Source organism: Natator depressus, chromosome 1 (assembly GCF_965152275.1).
Source record: "Natator depressus isolate rNatDep1 chromosome 1, rNatDep2.hap1, whole genome shotgun sequence".
NCBI classification, from domain to species: Eukaryota; Metazoa; Chordata; order Testudines; family Cheloniidae; genus Natator; species Natator depressus.
In genome coordinates this window covers 334,875,376-334,890,433 of record NC_134234.1, presented here as the reverse complement: position 1 = coordinate 334,890,433, position 15,058 = coordinate 334,875,376, and the positions used below count along the sequence as shown (strand labels likewise).

The following is a 15,058-nucleotide window of genomic DNA, read 5'->3' as shown; positions in this document are numbered from 1 at the left end:
TGTTTTCAAGGAGCGGCTGGTAGTTTTCTCCCTACAACACCCTAAATTATTAACAATTAGCTGCTGGAAGCAGTTGGGCCCCTGTGCTGCATCATTTCAATCTTAGCAGCACTCTTAAACCTTCCTAGAACTTGCAGTTTACGGCATGGTGCTTGACGGGAGATGTGTGTGATTTCAGAAGCAAATGTGGTCAAGTCCTAGGGAGACCCCAGAGTTCTGCTAAGCTGAAAGACAGCTGCAGCAGCACAGCAGAGAAAGTACTATCTCCTACCCAGCTACAGCCACAGTTGATATGGGGGTATCCCAGCATTGCCAACCCCAAGAGTTCAAAAATTATGAAACAGGCCCCAGAAAATCATTTTAAAAATAAAAATAAATAAATGTGGGGTCTGTTTATATCACTTTTGGTGTGGGAGCTTTAGGGTTCATGTTTTCCAGTTTATTTTGTATTAATAAGGGCTAGAAACTTATTTTTTAATTGAAAGTTGAGGTTCTCATCACATGACTCCAGGACCTGAGGCCTTAGGAAAAATACCGAGACTCTCAGTAAGATTAGGAAGTGTTGGCAAACTGCAGTCCTGCCTCCCCAAAAGAGGGCAAATCTGATTAGAGAGAGAGAGGAGGGGTTCTATCGATAGGTGTGAGAATAAGACCTTACTGAATTTGGAACTCCAGTTCTGCAAGGGATGAGCAAAGGTTCAAGACGATTCTTAGCTTACACAAATATATCTTTTCCAAACTACTCCTGTATTTTGCTTCCTTACCGTTGCCGATGATTTCCAAAGTATCTGAACAGAAACAGAAGCGAAGAAACCTCCCTCTTCTCTAGTTCATTCACAACTTGTCCATTGATATGCATGAGTGCATAGCGAATAGATTGAGTGAGATTAAAATAAAGCCCAGCCTGAACTGTCATCCACACCTCTAACCAAACACTTTTTGAGCATCTCAAAAAAGCTTCATTCTATATATTAACTTAAAAAAAAAAAAGGTTTTTTTTCTTTTTCACTATTGCTGCACTTCCTGGTTTTAGCAAGGGCCAGATGCAGAAGTAAAGTTTTGCAAGAGAGGCTAGTCTCATGCTATTTTCAGTCTGGCTACAAACTTAATGCAAGTTTATTTTTGTTCATGATTTGATATATTATTGAGTAAAAACTGCTTAGAATGCTAGGGGAAAGGGAAATGGGCAGCAGGAATGTTTCCTTAGGTAGTAGCCTGCCACCAGATCAGAAATGGACAATGATGACAAATCAGCAGAAGTGATAAAATCCCAAGGACTATTGGAAAACCCCTTCTATAAGACAACTGGGTTAATTTACTTCTTACAAATACCCATGGTGCCTGTCCTTTTAAACTGCGGCAATATAGCTTGACATGTATAGCTTGTGTGGCCTATCATGCTAGTAAAGTATTAAGAATGCTGTGTGTGTATCTGTCTATCTTCAACCCTTTTCATAACTAGTGCTATTGAACAGAGTATAACTGATTTTGTGTGTGTGTGCGCGCACACACACACACACACACACACAGTTGAAGACTGGGTTAAAATACTAGAGGAGTCCGGAAATATATGTCAAGCATGGCCACAAGCGGTAGTAGGCTTTCCAGTGCTTGGCATTATTGCTCTTAAAAATTCCAAGCTCAACATATTCAATTCAAAGCACTATATAATATAATATGAGGAACCTAGCCTTCTCTCTCCACTTTCTACCCCTGACCGTGCATAATGAGGCCAATTATGATATGTGTCTCTGTCTCTTTTACTGGTGAGGTAATAAATACTCTGAGGGCATTAGCAATACATAAGGCCTAAACCAAAGCCCACTGAGTTCAAAGGAAAGACTTCCATTGTCCTCCCTGGGCTTGGGATCAGGCTCTAAAAGTAGTGGTGTTTTTGTACTATCTTAAAGTCTGTCGATTTTTCCATTATAAACCTGAGTTTACTTGGGATTCAGAGTAGTAAGGTTGGAGCATACAAGTGACAACTACTATGACGTTTTCAAACCAGATTGCACTGAAACTTTGTCTCTGATAGGAATCCCTGGGCATAGGTGATTCACCTCAAGTCAGCTTGAAAAACTTCCCCATCACTGCTTGAGGTTCTCTGTCTCTGGAGCACCCCAGATTTTGATGCATTCTCTTGGGATTGGGGGAAGGAACTGGAGTAAGCTGCTTCTTTCTAGGATTTTTCCACTAATTCCTAAGGTTATCAGAAAGATCAGATAAGAAAAGGTAGAGCTAGTTCTCCGGTGGCCACACTCAGGTCCTGGCTGTTGCAACTCAAAGCATTTGAAATAGTAAGAAAAACTGACTAGGAAATTTGTCAAAGTGGCCAATAGGTCATCCCTTGGACTCTTGTATGACATTAAGAAAAGGAGTACTTGTGGCACCTTAGAGACTAACCAATTTATTTGAGCATAAGCTTTCGTGAGCTACAGCCCACTTCTCACGGCTGTTACTCTGAAACCTGTATGACATTACTGGCTCCATCTGTCCTCCTCTAAGAAATTTTTGCAGCCAAAAAGTTCTTCAAGCAGTACATTAAGTGAACTCTGTACCTCTGATATCTGTTGACTGATTTCTATTTATAGGATGGGAGAAGTGGGCATACAGTAAGAGGAAAATTACTGACTGGTGGTAATTTTTTTTTATCCTTTTCTCCTGCTATACTATATTCCTCCTTTCTTCTGGTCTGGGGATGCTTGTTGATATTTTTCTTACCTCACTCTTTCTTTATTGCTTTGCCAGTCATATCTGATTGATAGAAAGTGGGTAGGCTGGTACTTGCGTACAATACCATCCTTGACTGATAACTCTTTTGCCTCCTCCTCCTTCTAAATGGAGGCGGAATCACTACTGTCTGTTACTGATTTCTAATCACACAAAGGGGAAAGAGACAAAAATATGACAAAAATAATTACCTGAAGGCAATTTTATCTGACCCAAATGCCTAACCTCCACTACAGCTCTGATCCAACAAAGATTTTAAGTACAGACTTTAAGTATGTGAATAGTCCGTCACTTTTAAAGTTAAGCACACATTCAAGTGCCTTGCTGGATCAGGGCCTAGGTTCAGTTCAGCTAATGATCCAAAAAGGTTTAGTTTGAGGTTTTGATCAAAAATTCAATTTTTGTTTTTTACTTTTTTGTTCCAAATCTGCTTGCTCAATCCTAGCATTAATTTCTGATTTTAATAAATTTCTATATCTAAGTGAGATTAGGGACTCAGGAGGTGAGGAGGTCTCTGTAAGTACCTAGACAGAAATTAGACTGCTTGCATATTTTCAGTGACACTTCGTTTTGACAGCATGATATTGTGTTGTGAGTAAGTATTTACAGAACAGCGAACAGGTAGAATGGGACTTAAACTCTTAAGTCACTTAAGTGCTTTCCAAAGTTACACAACAACTGGCACTTTCCTTTGCCTTAAGAAAAGGAGTACTAGTGGCACCTTAGAGACTAACCAATTTATTTGAGCATAAGCTTTCGTGAGCTACAGCTCACTTCATCAGATGCATCGGTGTATAGCTCACGAAAGCTTATGCTCAAATAAATTGGTTAGTCTCTAAGGTGCCACAAGTCCTCCTTTTCTTTTTGCGAATACAGACTAACACGGCTGCTACTCTGAAACCTGTCCTTTGCCTTACGTCCTCTCTCGCGTCATGTTATGTCCTATCTAATATAAGGTGATTGTATGCCCCTTGGGCAGCGTCTTTGTTCTCTCTTTAAATCTCCATGCAAATCTATGACTGATGTTTCTCTATAATAGGCCAGGATTAGAAAGGGTGTGAAGGCGAAATGCTCCTCACACCTAAACAAGTCCCTACTGGGCAGGGGTGAAGTACCTGCACTGCTTCCATCTAAATACTGCTGTAGCTTGAGAGAGGACTTCAGGCTCTAGAGCTGTTGTTCCAGCTACTTTTTCAACACCATGAAACCCAAAGTCCAAAAACCTCAACAAATTTGTATTTTTTTTTCTTCTACCAACTTTTGGCGAAAATAAAGTTTTTTGGTTGTTACCAAGGTAAGAAGTGCACCAATTAAAGTTGCTAAGGCACCTGATATGACAGGAGCATCAGCCTGTAAACATTTGTGTCCCTGTGTATCCTTTTATCTTCATTCTCTTTACTATGTATCCTTGCTAGCACACAAAGTTCAGCTGTGTTTAATAGAGCAATTTCACCATTAACTTTACTAGGGCTTTGCGTAGTAAGAAAAATGCAGTAGCTGATGTTGTGTAAGCAATTTAGAAACCATAAACGCATATGATTATTATAGTACAGTACTTTGCAAAGTCCATTTGAATTTCATAAGGGGCTCAAACTATTGATTTTGTCAGCACTTTGTGCACTGAGAATTGTAAACAGTGATAGCATGTGGACAATTAGTGTATGTCGTTAGAATATTTTGATTGCTGGTATGTGTAATATTACAACACTCACGTCAGTTGAATGGTCTGCGAGTCTAGAGAAGAAAGCAAAGCAATAAAAGAAATGAACAGTCTAGTCTATCTCAAAACTGCATAATCAGAAGTACAAGGAATTCAGCCCTGACATTCATTATGCTTTGGTAAAGCATTTCACACTGTATTGTATAATTATAACTTACAGAAATATTTTAATACTTTTTTAAAATTAAATACATTTTATAAATTGATCAGACCTGAGAATAGCATCCGTATTTACATTGGTGAGATAGAAATTAAATGGTCTGGATTAATCTTTCTGAAATTTACTTGGAAACAAAGAAGTTTAAAGCATGGTCTCCCAGTTTAGGATTTGTATTAATTAAATGTTAATGGATTGCTTATTTGCCTTTTGGTTGACCTTGAAGGCGTGATGGCGGTGTGTATAAGAAGGTGTTGCATTATTGTTAAACCATTTATTAAAAGGTAAAAGGAGCAATTAAAATACACACTTTTTTTTTTAAAGTTAAACAGAATTTCTACCCTCCAGTACTTTGAGGGAGCAAAAAGAATTTCCACACTCTTGGTACAGAATTGAATACCTTTACACCTTTAGGAGCAATCAGCATTGATTATTCTCAGAGATAGAATCTGTTTTGGTGCTGCAGTTCTTATGTTCTTTTAACTGCTTATTAGTCATAGCAATACAGCATTAACTGTGGATCTCAGATCTATAAGGACAAACGATTGGCACAAACAGTATAAATTATTGAAACCACCTTAGCTCTGTAGTGCACATCTTACTTTTTTTTTTCTATTCAGTAGTATCCCTAAACCATTGTTCTCCATTCATGACAAGAGTGGAGGACAGTGCCCAGTAAGACACAGAAGATACATGGAAAGGATGCTGATACAAAATCATAGCTGTATATGTGGATTGTTTGAAACTACTGCAGAATAACCAAACTCTTGATGACAAAATAATGCATTCAAAGTTATTCCGTGTTGGATTCAGTCACTTGGTTTTCTTTATCCTTTTTACATCAAATGATTTGCTGAAACTATAAAAAGAACAGGAGTACTTGTGGCACCTTCGAGACTAACAAATTTATTTGAGCATAAGCTTTCGTGGGCTACAGCTCACTTCATCAAAATAGAATGGAACATATAGTAAGAAGACAGACATACAACATGAAAAGGTGGAAGTAGCCATACCAACTGTAAGAGGCTAATTAATTAAGATGAGCTATTATCAGCAGGAGAAAAAAACTTTTATAGTGATATTCAAGATGGCCCTTTTAGACAGTTGACAAGAAGGTGTGGGGATACTTAACACGGGGAAATAGATTCAATATGTGTAATGACCCAGACACTCCCAGTCTCTATTCAAACCCAAGTTAATGGTATCTAGTTTGGAAACAAGCAGGAAGAACTGGAGGTCCTAGTGAAGGCAAGGAATTATGACGTGATTGGAATAACAGAGACTTGGTGGGATAACTCACATGACTGGAGTACTGTCATGGATGGTTATAAACTGTTCAGGAAGGACAGGCAGGGCAGAAAACGTGGGGGAGTAGCACTGTACGTAAGGGAGCAGTATGACTGCTCAGAGCTCCGGTATGAAACTGCAGAAAAACTTGAGTGTCTCTGAATTAAGTTTAGAAGTGTGAGCAACAAGAGTGATGTAGTGGTGGGAGTCTGCTATAGACCACCGGACCAGGGGGATGAGGTGGATGAGGCTTTCTTCCGGCAACTCGCAGAAGCTACTAGATCGCACGCCCTGGTTCTCATGGGCGACTTTAATCATCCTGATATCTGCTGGGAGAGCACTACAGTGGTACACAGACAATCCAGGAAGTTTTTTGGAAAATGTAGGGGACAATTTCCTGGTGCAAGTGCTGGAGGAGCCAACTAGGGGGAGAGCTTTTCTTGACCAGCTGCTCACAAACCGGGAAGAATTAGTAGGGGAAGCAAAAGTGAATGGGAATCTGGGAGGCAGTGACCATGAGTTGGTTGAGTTCAGGATCCTGACACAGGGAAGAAAGATAAGCAGCAGAATACGGACCCTGGATTTCAGGAAAGCAGACTTTGACTCCCTCAGGGAACTGATGGGTAGGATCCCCTGGGGGAATAACACGAGGGGGAAAGGAGTCCAGGAGAGCTGGCTGTATTTCAAAGAATCCCTATTGAGGTTATAGGGACAAACCATCCCGATGTGTCAAAAGAATAGTAAATATGGTAGGCGACCAGCTTGGCTTAACAGTGAAATCCTTGCGGATCTTAAACATAAAAAAGAAGCTTAGAAGAAGTGGAAGATTGGACAAATGACCAGGGAAGAGTATAAAAATGTTGCTCGGGCATGTAGGAATGAAATCAGGAGGGCCAAATCGCACCTGGAGCTGCAGCTAGCAAGAGATGTTAAGAATAACAAGAACGGTTTCTTCAGGTATGTTGGCAACAAGAAGAAAGTCAAGGAAAGTGTGGGCCCCTTACTAAATGAGGGAGGCAACCTAGTGACAGAGGATGTGGAAAGAGCTAATGTACTCAATGCTTTTTTTGCCTCTGTCTTCACGAACAAGGTCAGCTCCCAGACTGCTGCGCTGGGCAACACAGCATGGGGAGTAGGTGGCCAGCCCTCTGTGGAGAAAGAAGTGGTTAGGGACTATTTAGAAAAGCTGGACGAGCACAAGTCCATGGGGCCGGATGCGTTGCATCCGAGAGTGCTAAAGGAGTTGGCAGCTGTGATTGCAGAGCCCTTGGCCATTATCTTTGAAAACTCATGGCAATTTGGGGGAAGTCCCGACGACTGGAAAAAGGCTAATGTAGTGCCCATCTTTAAAAAAGGGAAGGAGGAGGATCCTGGGAACTACAGGCCAGTCAGCCTCACCTCAGTCCCCGGAAAAATCATGGAGCAGGACCTCAAGGAATCAATCCTGAAGCACTTACACGAGAGGAAAGTGATCAGGAACCGTCAGCATGGATTCACTAAGGGAAGGTCATGCCCGATTAATCTAATCACCTTCTATGATGAGATTACTGGTTCTGTGGATGAAGGGAAAGCAGTGGATATATTGTTTCTTGACTTTAGCAAAGCTTTTGACACGGCCTCCCACAGTATTCTTGCCAGCAAGTTAAAGAAGTATGGGCTGGATGGATGCACTATAAGGTGGATAGAAAGCTGGCTAGATTGTCGGGCTCAACAGGTAGTGATCAATGGCTCCATGTCTAGATGGCAACCGGTATCAAGTGGAGTGCCCCAAGGGTCGGTCGTGGGGCCGGTTTTGTTCAATATCTTCATAAATGATCTGGAGGATGGTGTGGATTGCACTCTCGGCAAACTTGCGGACGATACTAAACTAGGAGGAGTGGTAGATACGGTGGCAGGTAGGGATAGGATACAGAGGGACCTAGACAAATTGGAGGATTGGGCCAAAAGAAATCTGATGATTTCAACAAGGATAAGTGCAGGGTCCTGCACTTAGGACAGAAGAATCCAATGCACCGCTACAGACTAGGGACCGAATGGCTAGGCAGCAGTTCTGCAGAAAAGGACCTAGGGGTGACAGTGGATGAGAAGCTGGATATGAGTCAACAGTGTGCCCTTGTTGCCAAGAAGGCAAATGGCATTTTGGGATTTGGCCTCCTCTGGAGTACTGTGTCCAGTTTTGGGCCCCACACTACAAGAAGGATGTGGAAAAATTGGAAAGAGTCCAGCGAAGGGCAACAAAAATGATTAGGGGTCTGGAACACATGACTTATGAGGACAGGCTGAGGGAACTGGGATTGTTTAGTCTGCAGAAGAGAAGAATGGGGCGGGGGGGATTTGATAGCTGCTTTCAACTACCTGAGAGGTGGTTCCAAAGAGGATGGTTCTAGACTATTCTCAGTGGTAGAAGATGACAGGACAAGGAGTAATGGTCTCAAGTTGCAGTGGGGGAGGTTTAGGTTGGATATTAGGAAAAACTTTTTCACTAGGAGGGTGGTGAAACACTGGAATGTGTTACCTAGGGAGGTGGTAGAATCTCCTTCCTTAGAAGTTTTTAAGGTCAGGCTTGACAAAGCCCTGGCTGGGATGATTTAATTGGGGATTGGTCCTGCTTTGAGCAGGGGGTTGGACTAGATGACCTCCTGAGGTCCCTTCCAACCCTGATATTCTATGATTCTATGCATATTAATTCAAGCTCAGCAGTTTCTCGTTGGAGTCTGTTTTTGAAGCTTTTCTGTTGCAAAATTGCCACCTTTAAGTCTGCTACTGAGTGACCAGAGAGGTTGAAGTGTTCTACCGGTTTTTGAATGTTAGGATTCCTGATGTCAGATTTGTGTCCATTTATTCTTTTGCGTAGAGACTGTCCGGTTTGGCCAATGTACATGGCAGAGGGGTATTGCTGGCACATGATGGCATGTATCACATTGGTAGATGTGCAGGTGAACGAGCCCCTGATGGAATGGTTAATGTGATTAGGTCCCATGATGGTGTCACTTGAATAAATACGTGGACAGAGTTGGCATCGGGCTTTGTTGCAAGGATAGGTTCCTGGGTTAGTGTTTTTGTTTTGTGGTTGCTGGAGAGTATTTGCTTCAGGTTGGGGGGCTGTCTATAAGTGAGGACTGGTCTGTCTCCCAAGATCTGTGAGAGTGAGGGATCATTTTTCAGGATAGGTTGTAGATCTTTGATGATGCACTGGAGAGGTTTTAATTGGGGGCTGAAGGTGACAGCTAGTGGCATTCTGTTATTTTCTTTGTTGGGCCTGTCCTGTAGTAGGTGACTTCTGGGTACTCTTCTGGCTGAAAATGTGTTCATTAAAAATGTAGGCATTGTTTTTTGTAGAGGACTTTAGGCCATATTATGCTGTCACTTTTTAAGCAGAAGTCCCATTGGCTTCAGTGAGTTCTGGTTAAAACAGATGACACACTTTGGCCTGGCCGAGTCTACAAGAAATAAAATTGGGGCTTGAACATTCTGCTCACCAAATCCTTTTGAAATTGGGGTAAATTCTTCTGGCTTTCTGTGATCTGGGTCAGATCTCAGAGTTGGAATGTTTTGCACTTCTTTGTGGATAATTTCTTACTCTATAGTGTAAGCAAAGCTTTTTCACATTCCTGCTAATGGTGAAAAATTATGGTGCCCCCTTCTTGTTCCTAAGAATTCTTCCAATTAGGAGGGGTCCTATGGCATTTACACATAGAGATTAAACTTTCCTTGGGGTTTAATGCATGGTATACTGACTTGGTAGCACAGAGGTCCATAAGAGCAAATTGCCAAGTGCCTTAGGGCTGCACCTATTTTGCAAATATATTTACGTTAATGTTGAGGTGATTTCTATATCCATCCCAGCTTTGTGGTGGAATTTACAACACATTTTGCATTTATGAATAAATACAGTTTAACTTATGAATTTTCATTTTTTTCTTACTACTTTCTTTTCTCTGTTTCCTTATGAGGGCCTGAATACAACTAGGCAATTAAGCCCCAGGTTAGCTTTCAGCACGTGAGCAATTTCTTTGACTTCAGCTCGACTAGTCATGTGCTTAAGAGCTTTGCTGGATCTGAGCCTAAATGCAGCAAGTTTGACCAGGATTTCCCAACAAAAGTGAACTTAAGACATCTCTTCCAGGTGCTCTTCTTCCCCAACCATCCTGAATCTAGTGTTCTGTTTCCATTTTCCTTTCATAGGAGCTGTGTTCCTTTGCAGTTGTTTCCATTACGGTTTTATACCCTCTTGCTACCTTAATGTCATTATTTATCTTACATATGTTATTACCATAGTATCTGGAGCATCTCGCAATCTTTAATGTATTTATCCTTACAACACCACTGGGAGACAAGGAAATGCTGTTATCCCCATTTTTCATAGATGAGGAACTGAAGCACAGAGAAACTAAATGACTTGCCCAAGATCACACAGGAAGCCTATGGCAGAGGAAGTACGTGGGACTCCTGAGTCCCAGATTAGTGACCAAATCCACTGAACCATCCTTCTGCTTAAAGTTATCTACCTGCTACTCAAGAATCTTTACAGTAGCATTTGAGATCTGGCTCTGGTACTCTGCCTCTTGAATCTTTTAGCATTTCTTTAGTATTTCTATTCGTTGTAAAACTGAATATTTGGCATGCTCTTTTGAGTATTAGAGAAGATTTTACATGAGTGAAATCTAGTCTTCATTTTTCATTGTACATGTTAATAGCTGTATCATTTAGGAACATGTGGACAAGTTTTTTGCTTAATTTTGCACCCAGCAGTATATAGTGGGTTGAAATATTGACATTTTTTGGGTTTACATTCCACTTGAGAGATTTGAGAAAGAGGCTACAGTATATATATCATACATGGGGCATAGCTAAGTTCTAGCCTGGGTTTTGGAGAAGGGGAGGAAGGGCAGAAGTACATATCATGGGCTTGTCTTTACCTGGAACACGGGTTCTCCGCCTTGTGACTGAGACCAGAGAAAGATGTGGGAAGCATGGTCTAATGGATAGAGCACTAGACTCTGACTGAGCCTTGGGTTCAGTTCCCAGCTTCTCTCTTCCTTGTGACACTGGACTAGCCACTTTGTCTCTCTGTGCCGCCACTCCTCATCTGTACAGTGGAATGATAGCACGTACTATTGATTGTATGTTCTTTGTGACTTGGTGGGGGAGAGTAGTGGAAATCAGGCGTTGCTCAGCACAATGCTTTGGGTGTACATGCAGTTTCTAGTGCTTACAGTGATTGCTGGTAATGGCTGTTCAATAATCTATTCAGCGGATGATGAAACTGGACAGTAGAGCAGAACTAGAGGTACTATGTAGATTCTTTACTCTTCTATTATGGTTTATGAACCCAGTAAAAGCACAGCAGTTGGTAAAAGCGTGATTTATTTGTGTGTATATCAGTAGTTTTTAATCACAGTGTAAAATCTCCATGTATTAGCTGTAAGATAGCAGGGAAAAGGATGACACAGGATGTAAAATTTAAAATCCAACCATATAAAATGTTCATGTGTGTGGATTCAACAGAGAGAAGAAACTAAACCAAAGGGATTTTGGGTCTGAAATCCCTGGATTTGCTTTCTTATTGTTCACTATTCTTGGCTGTAATTTCATGATATGGAGACTGTTTGTAAATGTTAATCTATACAGAATAAAGTTTCAGAGAAATCCTATACTGTACTTAGGGTGCTCTAACTGTTCTTGGAGGGGTGTGTGTGTGTGTGTGTGTGTGTGTATAATAAATAAATATTACGCAATAACCAAATAAACTAGGATAAGGTATACAATACACTGTGTGTTACGTTTCTTATATGGTGATAGCAAATAGCTAGAGTTTATAATATATATGAAGTAGATCTGGTGGGGAATTTTTAGATGAAACAGCTTTTTGTCAAAACCATAACTTTTTGTGGAAATGTGTAATTCTCAACAAAACTTCTGGGAAAGGTCTCTCAGGCCCAGCATGGAATTTCTGGTTGGAGAGAGCAAGAGAGACCCCAGAATAGCCAATAATAGCCCAATGGTTATGGCATTGACCTGGGAAGTGGGAGGCCAAGATTCAAGTTCTTGTAGTGCTTGATTTTAGAGGGACTTGATTCTCGGTCTCTCACATCTAGGATTACCACCCTTGAAATGCACGCGCAAAAAAAAAAAAAGGGCGTGCCCCCCCATAAGGCAAGCCCACCGCAACCCTAACCACAAGGCAACTCTGAGTCCCCCAGCCCTTCAACAGCCACTTATAGCATCTAGAGAGATCAGATTTGATAAGCAACATGTTTGTTTTATCAATGATGTTATCAGCACATTTTGCTAGTCAGTCTTTTTTGTAGTCTGTTTCGTTTAGCCTGTTATTGAATGTGCAGTTTCTGATGCGAGTCGACCCCCCTCCCCACCCACGGAGTGAAGAAAGATCACTCTCACCATTGCATTGATCTTCCGTTTATTTAATATGCCTTGCATGTCTCTCCACTCTCACATGACTCAAACCTTCTCTCACTCACAGGCACAGTGCACTTGTGTGTTGGTGGCAGGCAGCTGCTCTATTTTCAACAGTTTTAATCTAGGTTTCAGAGTAACAGCCGTGTTAGTCTGTATTCGCAAAAAGAAAAGGAGTACTTGTGGCACCTTGGAGACTAACCAATTTATTTGAGCATAAGCTTTCGTGAGCTACAGCCTTATCACTTAAACTGCAGAAGCAGGAACACTGCAGCATCTTTAGCTGGACGCAGAAACTCTTTACATCAGCGATCCCAGTGTATTGTGATAATACTGCAAATCTTTAGACCCACATAAAAAAAAAAAAAAGAGCCTGGCAGATTTTTCTGGGAACTGGCAAATCCATTTAAAAAAAAAAAAGCCAGTCAAATACCGGCCACATGGTAACCCTACTTACATCCCAGGGGAGCGTTCTGGGCTGGGATGTAGGTGGTCTGGCCGAGTAGTCAGCCCAGGAGTCAGGTCTAGTGGGCGGAGTAAGTGTCCAGGTTGGGGGATGCAGCCAAGAGTCTGCACCAGAGTCAACTGCAAGTTGTCAGAGTCAGAACAAGGAATTGAAGCTGAGGATCAGAGCCGAGATCAGATACCAGATGCCAGAGCCACGGGTCAAGCCCGAGTCAAGTTCAGAAGTCGGAGGCTTGGGTCGGAGCCAGGACTGGCCAACTGATGGTTGGAAGTGAGGTGTAAGGGCAGGAACTGGAGGAGAAGCAAGGATCAAGCATGGAGCAAGAGCAAGGTGGGAACAGAAGTGAAGACTGGGTGAGCCAGGAGTGGACCAGCAACAGGGTTGAGTGCAGGAGGCAGGCACAAGCAGGGTCTGATGCCGCCCCAACAGCAACTAACCTTGTTGCTCAGACAAACTTCTTGTGCCTCCTGACTTTTTAAATATCCTGGTTGGAGCAACTGGTGGAGCCAAGTGATCCTCCAGTCAGGGCTCTTGTGGGTGGTGCCTTGTCTGAAGCTCTAGTTTTACTATCTTCTTGGCCCACCAGGTTTCAGCAGACCTTGAGTGGATTCCGATGCAGCAGCTATCTGGAAACTCCCAGGCCTGGATTCAAGACCTGGGACATCACCAGGAGTGCCCTGACCACTGGGATAGTGGCTATTCTGGTATGGGTCTCACTCTGAAAATTTTTGAAAGATCTGAGCTTTGTCTCAAAGCACAATAGAAAACAATTTTGAAACCTCAGAGTTTCATAGGATGGGAAAAACAGTTTCCCATCTAGCTGTAATGTTCAGTTTCTTATACAGTTTGATAAAAAATAGCTGTATCATTTTTATTTCATTCATTAAGGAGGGAATATTTCAAAACCACATAGAGGACTTTATAAGTCCTATGCACTGCTATGAAAATTAAGCCGTAACTATTTAGGTCTAGTCTTCGAAATGATAGCATTTCCTCCTTTTGAATAGCTATTACAGTAATGAATAAATCCAACTTCATCATGGTTTCCTTTGTAAATGGGTAACCTAGCAACATAGAGTTCATAACTTGGGGAAATTATAACCAGTACTATAAGACAGCAAATGTAATAGTAAACATCTGATAAAGAAAACAGGGAAAATGTGGGTGCTGTATGCTAGTCCAAAGGGTGGTTGGAAAGAAAATAGAGCAAATTGTGAAAGTTCCGTAAAATGAAGTGATAAAAGAATAGAGCTGGTCAAAAACAGGAATTTCCATCCTGAGATGGATTTTTGTTTCATCCCAAATCAGGATGTGTAACAGGGATATACTGGCCTTTTAAAAGTCTCTGGGTGAAGGTAAAAAGGGAAAAGAACACGAGGAATGTCATTATAAGGGTTGTCTATAAACCACCAATTTGGGAGGAGGAGGCAGACGAGGCATGTCTAGAACACATAACAGAAATATCCAAAACGTAAGACCTGGTAGTAAAGGGGGACTTTAACTACCCAGACATATATTGGAAAAGTAATACGGCAAAACACAAAATGTCCAGTAAGTTCTTGTAATGAACTGAAACTTTTTGTTTCAGAAGATGAAGGAAGTAACCAAGGGGACAGCCATTTTAGACATTTTCTGACTAACGGGGAGGAAGCAGCTGCAAATCTAAAGATTGAAGGCAATCTGGGTGAAAGTGATCATGAAATGATCATAATCCTAAGGAAAGGAAGGAGTGACAGAAGCAGAATAATGACAACTGAATTTAAAAAAAAAAAAAGCAGACATTAACAAACAGAGAGAATAAGTAGAGAAGGTCCTATCGGAAGAAAATCAAGGAAAAAAGGAATTCAGGAGAGCTGGAAGTTTCTCAAACAGACAATATTTTAAAGTTGCAACAGCAAACTATCCTGATGTGAAGGAATGATAGGAATAATAGTGAGAAGGAATGATAGGAATAATAGAGAGAAAATAGTTTTTTTTATGATAAAACCTACAAACAGTGGAAACGTTGCTAAAGAGGAGTACAAAAGAATAACACGAGCACATAGGGATAAAATCAGAAAGGATAAGGCACAACATGAGTTACACCTAGCAGGGGACATCAAAGGCAATAAGAAGTTGCTTTATAAATACATTAGGAGCAAGAGAAAGATGAAGGAAAGTGTAGTCCTCTACTTGGAGGAGGAGGAGAGCTAGTAACAGATGACATCAAGAAGGCTGAGGTGTTTGTCTGTTTTGCTTCAGTCTTCACTAAAAAGGTAAATCGTGACCAGATACTTAACAC

At 41.3% G+C, this 15,058-nt stretch overlaps 1 protein-coding gene across 4 annotated transcripts in view; it reads left to right on the top strand.

Annotated features, from left to right (window-relative positions):
- CELF2 (CUGBP Elav-like family member 2) overlaps window positions 1–15,058 on the top strand; it is a 694,215-nt gene that overhangs the window by 271,093 nt on the left and 408,064 nt on the right. Inside the window, exon 1 of one of the 4 annotated variants that reach the window (XM_074942654.1) lies at window positions 13,442–13,481. The exons of the other annotated variants lie outside the window; for them this stretch is intronic. The gene's annotated coding sequence lies outside the window, so the exon portion shown is untranslated. Of the gene's footprint in view, window positions 1–13,441; window positions 13,482–15,058 lie in introns of those variants that run through there. 4 annotated transcript variants of the gene reach the window in all.